This window comes from Rhynchophorus ferrugineus, unplaced genomic scaffold, assembly GCF_030347505.1.
Source record: "Rhynchophorus ferrugineus isolate W39M unplaced genomic scaffold, kcgeb_rfMv2 rfM1, whole genome shotgun sequence".
NCBI classification, from domain to species: Eukaryota; Metazoa; Arthropoda; class Insecta; order Coleoptera; family Curculionidae; genus Rhynchophorus; species Rhynchophorus ferrugineus.
In genome coordinates this window covers 46,820,451-46,836,223 of record NW_027472580.1, presented here as the reverse complement: position 1 = coordinate 46,836,223, position 15,773 = coordinate 46,820,451, and the positions used below count along the sequence as shown (strand labels likewise).

Genomic DNA, 15,773 nt, shown 5'->3' with positions numbered 1-15,773 from the left:
GTATCAGAATATATCAGATGTAATATAATACATCACATTCTCCACAGATTGTGCATTAAAGAAAAAGTTGGAAATTATTAAAAGTAAGAATTAAAGCTCCAAAGTGCCAGTAATTGCCTAGATTTTGTAAATTATTCGATTAGGCTCTTTTGTGTTATATTAACAAGGAAGAAAATTTGGGAAAATTTTTTAAAATATTTTCAACGATAATTGACTCGGTTTGTAGGATTTATCCTATGTAGAATGTATAACAGTTCTAGCAAACAATTTTATAACCTTTTTATTTTTTACTTTTTCGTGAGTTCCTTATTTATTTTTTGGAGTTGTTTCAATTTTTTTGTTAAAAATATTTTACTTTCCTCCTTTTAGTTTTAAATATTTACTCAATCATTTACGCAGTTAGTTTATATTTGATATATTTTATTAAGTATAATGGGTACGCCAAATAAAGGTGCAGCCTGTATGAGGAAAAATAGGAATAACGAAACAATGATTGAAAATAAGGAACGCTTCAGGCCCCCATGTCCGCCAGATAGTTTAGGTGCTTTGAAAAATGTTTTATCCAAGCTAGAACAACAAAAAGTTATTGACCGCGTCGGGAATCGAACCAGTGACTTCCGTGTGTGGGAGCTGAACGTTCTAAACATTACATAGAAATATGTGCCTGCAACATTTCTAACACTTTTCATACCATATGGCTAATGCTTAAAAAGCAACCTGAATGGCTTTTACATTGAACGACTTCCGAATTTCCAACAGATCAGCTCAGCAATAACATCATACTCAAATATCTGATTAAAAATAAACGGATATTCAATCAGATATATAAAAATATGAAAAACTTTGTACATGCCTTTGAAATGTGAGGATTTCTCTTGATTTCCCCGGATTCCACCATCAGATCCTGTCTTGGAAGTGCACGGTTTCGAATAATAAAATAGTTTTGAAAATCGGCCCATAATTGACGTAAAAATCGCTGAACATATACTAAAACGAATATACAAAAAAAGTCCGTTAAAAATCATAAATCGTATTTAGAATTATACAACATGTCAAAGAATTATTGAAAACTAGATGATCCGGTGAACTTCGTATCACCTTTTATCAGGTATTTTGACACTATCATGGCTATCAGATGTCATTTGATCCAAAGCTTTTTTGAACATTTTGACCAAATTGGTGTTCTGATGAAGAAACGTCTGTAGTCTTTGGGTAATACTTCGCTTCACTGGTAGATGGCCTGATTAGTCATAAAATAAATTTCTAAGATTTAATGAACTGCTTCTGACAGTGGTAACAGCACTCCTAGTATGTGATAAATTTGTCCTTGTATCTGCGATTGTAAAAGATATTGTTAACTTATTCCCGATACAAATTTCAATGTTACCAAAAAACTTTTTTGCATGATATCTTGAAAGTGGTCATGAATATGTCCTGTACAATATGCTTTTCGCCAAACAAATATATTTGGAGACAACTCTTATAAATATTGGATAAGAAATGTCAAATTCGCTTCACAGAAACTAAGGAGTGATTAAGACATTTTAGTTTTTTACCGGTAGAACATAACTTAGTAGATTCACCCTGAAATTAGGCTTTATTATATTGACAAATGATTGTCATTTTTCCAGTTATAACTGATTTGTTGTTCAATTTCATTATGTCTAGCTCACTGTTGTCGTGGGCTTCATTTCGAGCCAATTCTTAAGGTTATTGTGTTAGACCAATGTAACTATTATAATTTTTTGACTTTCCTTTGATTGGTCATCAGTGCGGTTGGCACGTGAGGCAACTTGTCCAAAATAAACCCAAATAAAGTTCTTGTGCATTAAGTTTGTAACTAAATAATAGCAAATATGAAAATATTTACAAAAAATGCTTTACCATAAATTAAACAGTCACTACATGTTTCAATTGTTCAACTGTCTTTGGTAAATGTTATATCTAACATATATGTCATTATTTTCCGCTTATAAATAAAAAATATGTATTACTATTTATTATTTATATATTATATACAATTTATATATAATAAATAGGTTCAATAAAAATCGCAGTAACTTAATATTTAGCATAAAGAATACTTACCCCTGTAACAAATTTTATAACAAGAGGGGGCCTCCATTATCCCGTTCCTATTAAAAGTAGCTAGTTGTAGACACAATTCTGTCTGGCTTCGGAATTTTCATTCAGAGTAATAATAAGCAGCGATATGAAATTGATCAAAATAAGTAATGCGTTAAAACGTTTGCCGGTAGTTATTATAACCAATATTTTGATGAATGTTGCAGACGACTGGCAACTGGACAGCACTATATCTCATTTTAATTGGATTAAAATGAGAAGGAAAATATTGTCGGATTCTAAAACTAACTAACAAATTGCGGTGGGTAATACATTAATCATATTGGTGACGTGAGTTCACTCTTATTTTGAATAAACTTATATTTTCATCATCTTATGAGGCATCTTATGATATTTAATACTAAAAAAATTTAATATTTTTTTAATATATATTTATATAAAATATTAATGAATTTCGCATATCTTAAAATATACATAAACAGATAATAAAAAAAATTCTTAAAATGTGCAATTGTAAATTTCTCCGCCAGGAATTCGCATCTATTAAAATAGGCGAATGTACGGGAGCGGAAAGCTCATTTCAGGTTTCATTAAATTTGCTTTGATTTGAAACAAGTTTCGTAATTTCAGTAGGAAGCACAACGAAACTAAACGCAACTAATCTAAAACGAATTTATGGCGTTAAATTATCGATAATTGCCTCCCGGCAAACTACGATATAATCAAAAAGGGAAATACAAATGAAAACCTTAGTAAATTCAACGGTCGCCTGCGAAAGAAGTACAAATTAAATTTATTTGTGGCTGCCAAGGGGCGCTGGGTAGAGTCGCAAATTTTCGTTGAGCTGGGACAGGGCATTAGCAATTTAAACTTGTGTCGACATTTTTAATTATACCGGAAAAATGGAGCAGGAAAAACGTAGGAAAACCCTTCCGGTAGCATTAAAAACCTTTTAATTTTCCCAAAGCCATCGACTGTAGTGAAATTTAAATTGTAAAGCAAGGAACAGTTAAATAGTCAAATATTTGTAAATTGATATATGAAATAGCTATTTTGAACAATTAAATTATGAGTAGAAGTTTTGAACGCAGAAATAGAGTATATAGACGAATTATTAAAGAAAATATCCAGATAATAGCAGTCAAGAACATTCGATGTTTAACTGCATTAGAAATCGTATATAATTTATAATATTAAATTTTTCAATAAGTTCGTGAGGCACCGATAAACATTCGACAACTGTAGAATTTATAAATTCCTTTTTCCATAAAAACATGATAGCATTATTTAATTTTAAAATTTTAAATATATATGACATTATTGCATTAAAAGTAATTCGCCAAGAATGGAACGAAACACAGCCAAGAGAAATTTAAGAAAATCTTTAAAGAATGGTATTTCAGGGTTTCATAATATCACCCGTAATCATATAAATGATTTTATTTCTGTCAATGCTATATATAAAATGCCAGTTTCTCTTGCAACAGTACGAGTTGGTTTCGGTGCTAAATTAAACCTGAATACATTATTTTCTTCCACTGTAATATACATTCCATTCTATTTATTAACACGCTAAAGCTTTCTTATCATTTTTTAAAGATATTGCGCAAATAAAGAAATGTGGGATTTGGCACAGCCAAGCTAAAAGTATGTTAAATTTAATAAGATAAAAAGAACATATAGATAGTCAACAATACTTAATTGTCAACTAAACTCCCGATCAATATCAACAATACAATAAATCGCTCAGCAAAATGTTTGGAGCAACTTTTTAAGAACCCTATTCCTTTACACGTACTTTACTACTATAACAGATGCTTAGAGTAGCAACTAAGAATGCGAACATATAAATGATGATTTGAGATTGTTTTACACATAATAGAGAATTCAAGCTCCTAACGGATAATTTGAAGTGATTTTAGTTTAGCCCAATAAGAATAAACCTACCAAAAAGAAGCGACAATTAGACTCGTAATGTAAATCTTTAGAATATCTTTAGAATTTTGGTGATTTGTAGTTACGAAAAAGAAAAAAAGAGAAAATAAAACTATATGTAATTATTTATCACTATATAAACATTAAAATAGTAAAGCAAAGTTATAATTCTTGTAAATTATTCTTATAATTGAAGAGTATCGAATTCTTCGTTATCGAATTCACAAATTATACTAAAATCTCTTTTGAAACACAATTTTAAATTTAATTAAGTTTACTGCCTTTTATTTTAAGTTTATAATATATCTTAAGTTATTTAACTTTTATAGGCATATTTAATTTTAAAAAGAGAAAGAAAAAACAAAACAGCATGTAATTAACTATAAATGTAACCTCCTGTATTTGTAAAATATCTATAAATATCTGTAAATAACTGCATACATGTAAATAACTATAATTTATTTATCAATACACAAAAACACAAGCATCCATATATCTTTAAAATTACCCTATAATATACCGTGCACAGCTCTAAAATATACCTTCATTGTTTCCTCATCGAATCTGTTTGATATAAAAAACAGCATGGAACCCCCTCATTCATAAAAATTCATTCATAAAAGCAAGAAATGCAGTTCAAATGGGAATGCATTAAGCCTGTGTGTACAATATATTACTCGTATACATTCATGGCTATATTCTTTTAACATTTCGTATTGTCCTTCGTTTATTATGACTGACACAAAATCTTCTTCCTTTAAAGAAGGATAGGTATCAGGAAAGTAAGATTGTGACTTATATAATAACACACATCTTATATTTTTGACCTCATTTATAGCATCATATTTACGTTTTGAACCTGTTAAATGCAATTGATTTTCTTGCTGAATATTATATAAACCTTTACGTGTCAATAAATTTAGTCTTTTCATATTGCCCTTATTTTTCACTAAAATAGGAACTTCTAAACTTGAAAATCTCCAAGCAAGTCCAACATCAACAAGCTGTGATCTTGATAAGATATACTCGCATGAAGGACATCGAGTCATATTTGTCTGTACTTTTACATACTCAGGGCCAACTGTGCCTAAAATATAATGAATTTGGAATAGAGTTGAATCCAATTTGCAAACTTCAAATAAAAATTGAATAGATACGTACCTGGATGGAATGTCCTCATATGTTTTTTCAGATTAAGAGTGTTATAATAGCTTTTTTGGTAATATTCACAAACCGATGTTTTATCAATTACTGCCTACCATTTGGAATGAAAATATGAAGGGCACAAGAACAAATAAACTATAAACAACAAAACTTTTAACCTTACAAAACAGAGCTGCTACTAATAGTAGGGTGAAATCAAAAATGGCTGTTGTAGTTCTTTAGATTCTACCTCTCGATTGTTTGTAAATAGTAATGTCGCAATATCAGGTGAAAATAACCGAATACCGGTTAGGATTCTCCATAAATAGCCACTTTTTCATAATTTAATTGTGATATCAAAAATGTTAGGGATTAAACTATTAAATCAAACTTTTAAAACACTCTAAAATATTTATATAGGTAGAAATTTTATGATACCTACATACCTATTATCAATTTATTTTGACTATATATCAATAGGGGAATAGGGAACTCGGTTCACTCTGCTGTACTTTTTTACAAATAAACTTAAATAACTTAATAAATTTCTGCTAATGGACGATCACAAGTACCATATAAAGACACTACAATGAAAAAACTATCTAGTATCTTATACACATGTATTTATGTAACACAAAACGAGTCGTTTGTTGTCCCTTAAATGTTTAACCGAAAGGAATGCATTTTTTGCTGTGTGTCGTCCCAAGCCACAAATAAATTTAATTTGTATTTGGATCGTTTCTTTCGTCGACAACCGTAAAATTTACGAAACTTTTCATTTGTTTTCTTTTGCGACGTTGTTTTTCGGCGACGATCTCACAGTTAATTAATGAAAATTAAAAGCTGTAATTCTCTCTTCAAAGATTTACTGCTGCTTAAGCTTGTTGCTCTGTGAAAATTAACTTTTTAATTGTATTATATACCGCTTTTCGTCGTTCATGTAATCTTATATGTGTACATAAAGTTTTATAAACCATTTTCTGGATATAAAACATTAAGATAATATGAATATATCAAAACATTATTTATTACTTATTATGTGTAATTAAATAAATTGTATAAATTTATATAATATTAAAAAATTATTATAATATAATATTATTAATAAATTATTAAAATTAATAATATTATTAAAAAATATAAATATATTCATAATATAATATATGGAAATAAAATTTACTTTTGAGTCAAAAATTAGTAAAGGTTTCCGATTGTTTACATATATTACATATGAGTGAAACATGTATATCTGACTAACAACGTATGCCACATTGAACATTATCAATAAATGTTACATTATCATTATTACATTATTACATTATTATATTTGTAAACGTATTTTTTATCATATTCTACTTCATTTTTCCTCTATTTCCGGCAATATAGCAACATCATATAAAAATAGGGATGTTGGTTTGGCAGCGATCGAGTCATCGGTCCATATTCGCACAGTATTTGAAAACCTGTATCAGGTAAATCCATGTTGAAACGACCTTATCAAGTGGTAATCGGAAGGCACAATATTTGATGAGTACGCAGGGTACACTCAATTTCCTAAATTCCTTACACTCAATTATATTGATGTGAAAGATATTTTTGTATTAACCCATAATTTTTGCCTTGAGGTATCGTAGAATTCCATTTTTAATTGCAAATCACAACATGCCACAGAAACCTCTTTTTTCGCTGACAAACAATGAAACCGCAATATTGAAGTATACAACAAAAACAGAAATTTAGCATCTATATATATTGAATAATATAATAATATTAAATGGGTTATTTGCGGTTATACTGTTTATATATGCAGAGAAGATCCTATTTGACCAATTGGTTAGGTTCTTTAACAGTTTTTTACATTGGTGCTCCGAATTTTCATAAATAAATAAACAGTTACAAACACATCATAATTCTAATTCGTATCGTTATAAGACAATTTAGTTTCCTGTAAAACTCTTTGTTTGTTTCATATATATATATATATATATATATATATATATATATATATATATATATATTAAATCTCCTTTGTAAAAACGAGGGTTTTTCTTGACTAGATCTACAGTTTAACTTGCAATCAGAACTACGGTCCTCGACATTAAGCTTACCAACTGGTCAGTGACCAACTTAGAGACCATCCCCGAAGATATCCGTCCCCGTCTTAGCCAGCCTGGTTACTGGCGTGACTGGGATGGTTATTCCTTGTTAGATTTTCCACTGTTGCCTACAAATACATTTCCTTATTACAATCACAAATATAAAGCACATCCATGCAGTATTCGAACGCGCGACTGTCGCAACAATAGCAGAACCATCTTGTCGCCTTGACTACTGCGACATCGAAGCAGAAATTTCTTTTATTTACATGTAATTCCATATTTCCCTTTCTTACAGTAGGCAGTGCTGGTAAAAAATATCGGCCCATTTGTTTATTGCTCATTATATTCGATTATTATACGATCCTCATGGTTACTCTTGATTTCTCTGAAAAATTAATACAATAAAATTATGTGGACTAATTAGAAAGATTTCTTATTATAAATTCGATTTTATGATAAATATTTTCGATATTCTCCAGTATAAGTATAATATATTAATTGAAATCCTCCTATAAGTTCTATACCATTTGTAGAAAATTTTTGACCGCTTAGACGATGTTTCAGTCCATAATGGTTCCATGTTTACTCCATTGCTACATTCCGATAGAGGAAATTATTTTTATTTCACTTAAATTATATTAAGCTATGCCCACAGTCATCTATTCATTATTGTTGTTGGCCTACTGCAAAGGCGGCATTCACTCTGAAAGCATCGATTTAACCAATATGCGCAAATTTTCATATAAATTCAAAGTCCGTATTTAAATGGAGAATACCGGTCAATAATAGCTTCAATCCCTTTTTAATTCCATGGTGTTTTGCATCGGAAAATATAATTGTTAATTAAATTGACATATCCATAATAAACGCGATAGTAGCTTGTAAAATTGAAGATTCCATTTTAATGTTACTGTCAGAAAATATATCTGTCCAGAGTGGTGCCTAATATATTCATCAGAACGAAAACTTACTTGAGTGATATGTCATAATTATTAATAATTTTCTAATACCATCTTCTAATATACTAAATTATATCGATCCGTTTATATTTAAAGCGACCTATACCCAGCATGTTCAGACATAATACAAGAGCTTTGTACGCCACCATTTCAGACAATCAAATGCACATTCATTTAGAACGTTTTACTAGCGTAAGTTTCGTGGTGTGGGAATTCAAGAAACCCTTACTTGTACCAACCGCATCGTCTATAAATCTTGTACAAAAACCCTATTAACTCTTGAAATAGTTGTGGGTCTAAAACATTTTCTTGTATCATGTCGACTAGAAACGCGATCGTTACTCAGATTTATAACCACTGAAAAGAAACATTGTAAGAAATATAGGTTATTAGTGTAGTTGAGATATTAGGTTAATTTTAATATTTTTTTTGTAATATCAGCAGAGGTTCGGTATATGTATGATTCGATCATAAAAATAACTTAATAGACATATGATTTGTGTATTTATGATTTGTGTTTTAAGTCTGTAACAAAAAAATCTGTTGAGCATTTTCAACTGATTTCTGTGTATTATAGTATGCTGAAAATGAAATAATATGGACAAAATTTTAGGACGTCAGGATTTTCTAAAATTAATTTAAGATCCACTATAATACATCACAATGTACATACTTTTTATATGCGAATATGTACGAAGAGGAGCCTCACTGGAAAAAAGTAAAGGTTTTAGTGTGTACTGGTGAACTTTTCGTTAATGGTGTCGACATACGATCATTTTTTTCAATTTTATTCTGTTTTATTTTAATGTGATAACATATTTAATATAGCTATCGAAATTGTCAAGAAACGTATCATCTCATGACAAAAATTAAATAATTTTCTGATTCACAACATCCAAAAACATAAAGATTACGCCATGAAACCGAAACAGCTCTTAAGTAACATATTTCTGCATACTAACGATTATTTATGTTCAATATAGGTTTTTATTTTAATATAATTGAGATTATTGTAATAATTCCAACTAAGTCAAGATGGCAAACCTACAAAAGCTTGCAAACATATATTTTTTATAATTATTCAAATTTGTTCAGTTGTAAATATTTGTTTCATCACAACAACTAATTATAAAGTATATAATGTGATTTTACAGATTTTCCAGAAAATTAGTTTCATATGAAAAATTTACCAGAAATAATGTAAACCTAGAAATATTATTAATTTTATTCTGAGACTTGCGGACCTCAACACGATATAAATCCACGAACTTACAAACATCCTCTAGCATCCAGATTTTTATGAGTGAGAAGAAAACCTCATATCAGCGTCCTGTCTTCAAGTTCTTTGTTTTTTTCATTTATTCCTTGTATTCTGTTTATATATAATGAGATATACAGGAGAACCTTCCTTAACTGAATGTTTCTGGGTTTGGTTTGATGTAGATGTAATAGGTTATCTGAAATATCCGAATTCCGATTTTTTTACCTTGGGATTCTTTAATGCTATGTATTTTACTTCAGCTGGCGATAATTGTAAATCCCGAATTGTAACTCCGTTTTATCGGTATAAGGCAAGGAACAGGCGTTGTGTGATATGGATATGAATACCTTAATTTTGACTGCGATCAATACATGTGGATAAAAATTAACTTGGAAATAATGATTTGGATGAATTTAATTTGACTTGAAACCTCTTAATTTTTTTTCATGACATATGGTTTAAAAATTAGTTTTAAAGGATTTATTTTTAATTTGAAGCTTTATTATGACAGCTGCTATGTTTCGCATCTTTCTGGTAATTTACGGGTTCCATTTCGAAACCAAGAGAAAAATACAGGAACCGACCTATTTTTTGGTATCTGCATTAGAAGTGAAGCACTGTTCAGACAGGTGACGACACATATGGTGGAACAGGTAATAATCAGAAAGAAGAAGGTCTGGAGAATACGGCGGGTGGGAATAAGGCATTTTCTATTTTATTGTTTCCAAATATGTTTTCACCGGTTTTGCAACATTTGATCGAGTGTTGTCATGCTGAACAACATACCATTGTTGTGTTTTTACTCGCATTAAGGCCGCTTTTCGCACAATGATCGACAGAAACGATCTACGATACTGATGTTAATATATGATTAGGCGGTCCCCATGCTATTTTTCGCTTTGTATTATCGTAATGGATTCAATCCTCATACCAGTAACTATACGAAACAAAAAAATGTTTCCACCTTTGCTGTTGAAGCAGCATTTCACACATTATTAATGCCTTTCAACGTATGGTGCCTTCAATTCATAGGGAACAGAATATACAATAATGAGGTTTCGACATAAAAATGCACGCGATGTGACTTAATGCACAGTAACAGCATATGTTGGAAATCGTTTAAAATTAATTTATATTGCATAAAATACAGTATCTAATGTGCCGTATAAATTCTGCTATTCTAAAATGTCATACAAATCACGCGAAAATTACTTGTTTGATGTTGAAGACATTTCTGTTATTCAGACATTTTAAACATGATTATTAGAATAAGTTAAGTCGTATACCTAGTATTTAAAAAATATAGGCAAGTTTTCATAAAATAAAATGAATATGGATCATTTGTTACAGTATCGGGGAGCCGAACATTATTAGTTATGTAACGGTAATAAAAATATAAAAAATGGGAAAACCTTATCTATAAAGTTCTGATGTAACCACCAAGCAGCCCGACATTTGGAAAATGCCATTAATGGATTAAAATTGACGTTAAAAATGGGTCCATCCTAATAATGGCAAAAGGCCATCGATCACATTGGAATAGGCTTGGTTTGATAAAGATGATTTAAATGCCAAAAATGTTTGCGAATTAACTCCTATGAACGCATTAAATTTAGTGAATTAAATATGATCTGTATATTAGTAGGTTCCTTATTAATTAAGTCATTTTAAGAAACAATACCTATGCTTACAAAATTACTTCTTGGCCTGAAATTATAATTAAGATTAATAAAATTTCAGCTAAAATTTTAAGACTAAAGTTTGCACCAGAAATATAAAATATTAAAATATGCCAAAAAATGTTTTCCATTTCTGTTCCAAATGTTCTCTCCCAGTTCACACAACCTATTAATATTGAAGATATAATTTTGATAAAAAGCACTGAATTTACAAATAAAAATATTGTAAAGTATCGTATTTTAATCAGGCACGTGAAAATACACCAAAGTTATTATGTAATAATTGCTAATTACCTTTACATCAATGTTAAGATCATTTCTGTTTGTTTTCTCTATTGCGTAATTGATACCTTCAGAGAACTATCACATCAAAAATGTATTTTAGTTATATGTCCTTTGTTCCTGTGATGACAAATACATGGCCCGAAATTGTTAAATATTTCTGGAATCAAATACTAAGTGTAATTGTATTTGATTTAAAGACTATTTTTTATATTTTTTTTGTAGAAACATTCAATATACTTATTATTTATAAATGATATTGTGTTTCCTGCTAGCTTGCTTTGCTGATTCATTTTAGTAAATTGTCAATGCTGGTGTCAACTGTGTAACCGTTCTTTATCTTCTGTTCATGTAACAAAACTTAAATGATACAACTATTGTTAAAATTGTTTGTTACATTAGTTAACAGCGTCGCTGGAAATAATACAAAGAACACATGTTGAATACTTCAATAAACAGTTTTTTGTATAGTAAATCTCTATACGGAAGGAACCAAAAAAGTTGAAGCACAGCGGCTTATAAAAGTAAATATTTTTAAAGTGAGTTATTAATATTTAATGAGCAATATTTAGTAATAATACCAATTAAAAATTATAATTAACACCATTTTTTATAAAATTGCTAGATCACTCGCCGAACTTCGTGTCACCTAAAACTATTTTGCAAATTTTTTCTGACAATCACAATAGCCACTTCGTCGATTTTGGTGAACTAAACCTCCTCGTGTACTAACCGGCAGATGTTTTGTCATGCATGGTGACGATATTATAGCATATCAGCTCAGAGAGCAAACGGCATAGGACCGAATGATATTTTGAACATTTTGACTAAATCATTGTTTTCATGGAGAAATATTTGTAACTCTTGGACCATCGTTCGCTTCATTATTGGATTGTGGGCAGCAATGCTTATATGAAATTGTTCTGTGCAATATGCATTTCACCAAACGGCGTCATTTGGGAACAACTATTATATTTTTGATTGATATATTTTAGTATTGACCAAGAAATTATCAGAATCTTCTCCCACCCCAGAAGCCTGATGGGACATAACATAAACCAACAGGTGCACAGCTGTATTTAAATCCTTTAAAAATGCTGATAAAGAATGCCATTTCCCTAATTATAACTAATTTGTTGGTACTAATATCCATTTTAAGATAGAAGCAGAATGCTGCACTCTTCCTAGGCCATAGAAGCACTGCCTGCAAAATCGCTCAGTTTGGTCGCCTCGTACCCGCTGTTGTTGCGTTTGATGTGCTCGAACTCATTGCATTCTCAGCTTATCCATTTCAGTTCCAATTACTCATGAACCTAGCATGCCAATACGACTATTATCATTTTCTGTCTTTCGGTGGTCATTAGTGTCGTTAGCACGTGACGTAACTCCTCTCATCTTTGATAGACGACCTAACTCAGATCATTTTCTCCTTGACATTGTTAATAACCAAAGTAAAGGAAGTTCTCATGCGGTAAATAATAACAAATGTTATATACATATACAAAGTATTCCTTACCATAAACAGTCCCTACATATTTCAACTCTATTCTTACCAAATATTTACTCCGCCGCAATTAGAATACGATCTCAAATTACCGTTAATACTGCTGTATCATATCTGACATATACGTCATTATTTTTCACTTGATTTTCACGTTATCGAACGGTCTATCTACCAAGAAACAACCACATTTGTATGAAATTGTATTTGTCTGTACATTATATATTCTAGCCCTTTGACAGCAGTATTCAAAAATATTAGTCACAACATAAATCAATGTCAATAATTTATTACAGGTGAAACTATTGATTTTATTAACATCGACAATTTGTATAGGAAAGAAAAACTGTTGTTTTGACCACTTTCCTCACCATTATACCATATTTTCTCACCGTATAAACCTTAATATTTTTTCATATTGAAATAACCTTATGATAATGTATATATATATATATATATATATATATATATATATATATATATATATATGAAACTATTTTGAGAAAAGGGTGAAAATGAGGTGGTAACATCCAGCCTATTTGCCTAGATCTGGTCCTTTTTTTGAAGGACAACGAAATTTGTTGATATAATGAATAAAGCTGATGAGGAAAAGTACTTTTCGAGAAAACAATATAATGATTTAAGCCATAAACTTTAGGAATATCGAAATATGTGAAGTGAGATGCTGATATTGATACGCCTTGCCACTTCAGTCTCCACCATTCTGTCAACTTATTGGACAACCTGATAAAAAAAATGAAAAAGTAAATGCTAGAATTAAACGTAGAAAAGAAAGTTTTAATACCATTACATAAATGCAAACAAGAAATAACTTAAAATTTTCGCTCATTATAACCGTTATGAGTTGCGAACTGAACAGAAATTAAAGTGAACTACCGTTATTTATTTTAAAACATTTATTTTATATACAAAACTATTTTATTAATCATTTTATTTTCTGCAATTTCATAAAGTAAATTGTGCAAGTTTAAAATTAAAAAAGTTTATTTTTTTTGCTGGTTGTGATTAAATTGCGTTCGTTTTATGTGATTTATTTTTTCAAAAAAAAAAAAAATCTGATCAAATACAACCTTCTCGAAACTACGAGGAAACTATTTCAATTATAACTTTTCGTTAACTAACTGTTTAAAATAGAATTTCAGGTTTAAAGCGAACAACTCTGTTTTAAAATATTTTTAAGTTTTGTATTTACATTAAATAGAACTTATATGTTTTAGCTCGCGATTGCGTTTTAGATGTTCTAGTTCAAAATAACAGAAAACAGAAAAGAAGCAGAAAAACAGAAACAGAAAAGAAGAAAACAGAAACAGAATCTATAATTTAAAAAAAAATAAAGCAATTCAAATTTCTAAAGTTGTTTAAAAACACCTTTTAAACAAACATTAAAAAATCATTTTATGTTAAATAGTAATTAATTTTTGTTATATTTTAAAGTATCTTCTTCTAGTTCTTCTTCAAGTATCTTCTAGTTCAAAGTAAAGTAATAATTATAGCAATTAGTCCAATAAAGCTATTATCGAGCTTTTTAAGAGCGTATCGATGGCTGAAAGAAGTTGATACAAGCTGTGATGTATTAACGAAATTCTGATTTATTTGAATAACATACGTATTCTATTATGTATGGAATAAATTTAACATCATTCAAATATTCACCGACATCTGAATTTACAACGGATACGAGTAATTCAATTTTCGATAACTCTATAGCATAGATCCAGCTAAAGTTTTAGAGATATCCCGGCTAATATATAGAATTTTAAACACATTGATTGACTGAATATCAACTTTCGATTTTAGAACACTCCACAAGGAAAAATATATAGCGTGGTCAAATAGAAGGATAATGGTGCCCAATTCACACAATTTCTGTCAATGGTTTTACAGAATTTATATTACATGTTTATAGTTGCACATTGTTCACGAAAATTTATCACGTCTTTCGATATGATGCACATAGAGTCAGATAAGTCAAAGATATCAGATATAATCATAGTAAAATGCTCGGCGTAGTCGGTATGAACAAGTAAAGAATTAGTGATGCCGTTATTTCAAAATATATAACAAACATAATCTTTTGAGAACATTTCCACTAGGTGCAGCAAGTATAGATAGGACCAACTATATATACAACATACTTAGTGTTTATACTCGTGCTTTTTAGCTTGGTCTGCTATATCCGCTGAGTGTGGCGCATCTAAATGCAAATAAGTAGTGGTGCTTATGATACTAAAAACTCTAAAAATCGGCAAGTGTTACTGAAAACAAAAATAACTACAAAATAATTTTAGATTCCCATAATAATATAAGCTAATTCTCAGTATCATGTGAGCATGTGCAATTTGGGTTTGAGATAGGACTAGAGTTCTCTCAAATTGGCCCAAAATGTTGGATCTGTTCATCAGACCATCAGACACCGTTCCTTCTAACGGAACATTCATATCACAGAAATTATCTACATAATATTTATAAACAATTGTACTCGCTTCGGTGGTACATATTCTAAAATTGAAACTATATAGAGAAGATTAGTATGGGCTCTGCGCAACGATAACGCATAAAGTCTTAAAATCGTCCATTTTTTTACAAACTTGATGTCTCTAGCTTCACATCACCTCTACCGTGGCTTTTTTATTGTTGCCCTTAAAATTATTTTTACTATGGTCCAGATTCCTAACATACTCAAGCGCCTGTCATATTCTTTCGCTATACCAAATCAATGAAATTATATACACGGATGCTTCGAAATCGTCCGAGTAGGTGCAGTTACTTATAGGTCTTCTATAATAGGAGTCTTTATAAATATTTATC

The 15,773-nt window shown here is 30.0% G+C and overlaps 1 protein-coding gene and 1 non-coding gene across 2 annotated transcripts in view; both read left to right on the top strand.

Annotated features, from left to right (window-relative positions):
• Positions 1–15,773, top strand: part of LOC143206890 (opioid-binding protein/cell adhesion molecule) — a 450,337-nt gene that overhangs the window by 262,650 nt on the left and 171,914 nt on the right. The gene's annotated exons all lie outside the window — the stretch shown is intronic.
• On the top strand, positions 15,441–15,547 carry LOC143189404 (U6 spliceosomal RNA). The gene has a single exon (XR_013003859.1). It is a non-coding gene; the product is annotated as a U6 spliceosomal RNA (small nuclear RNA).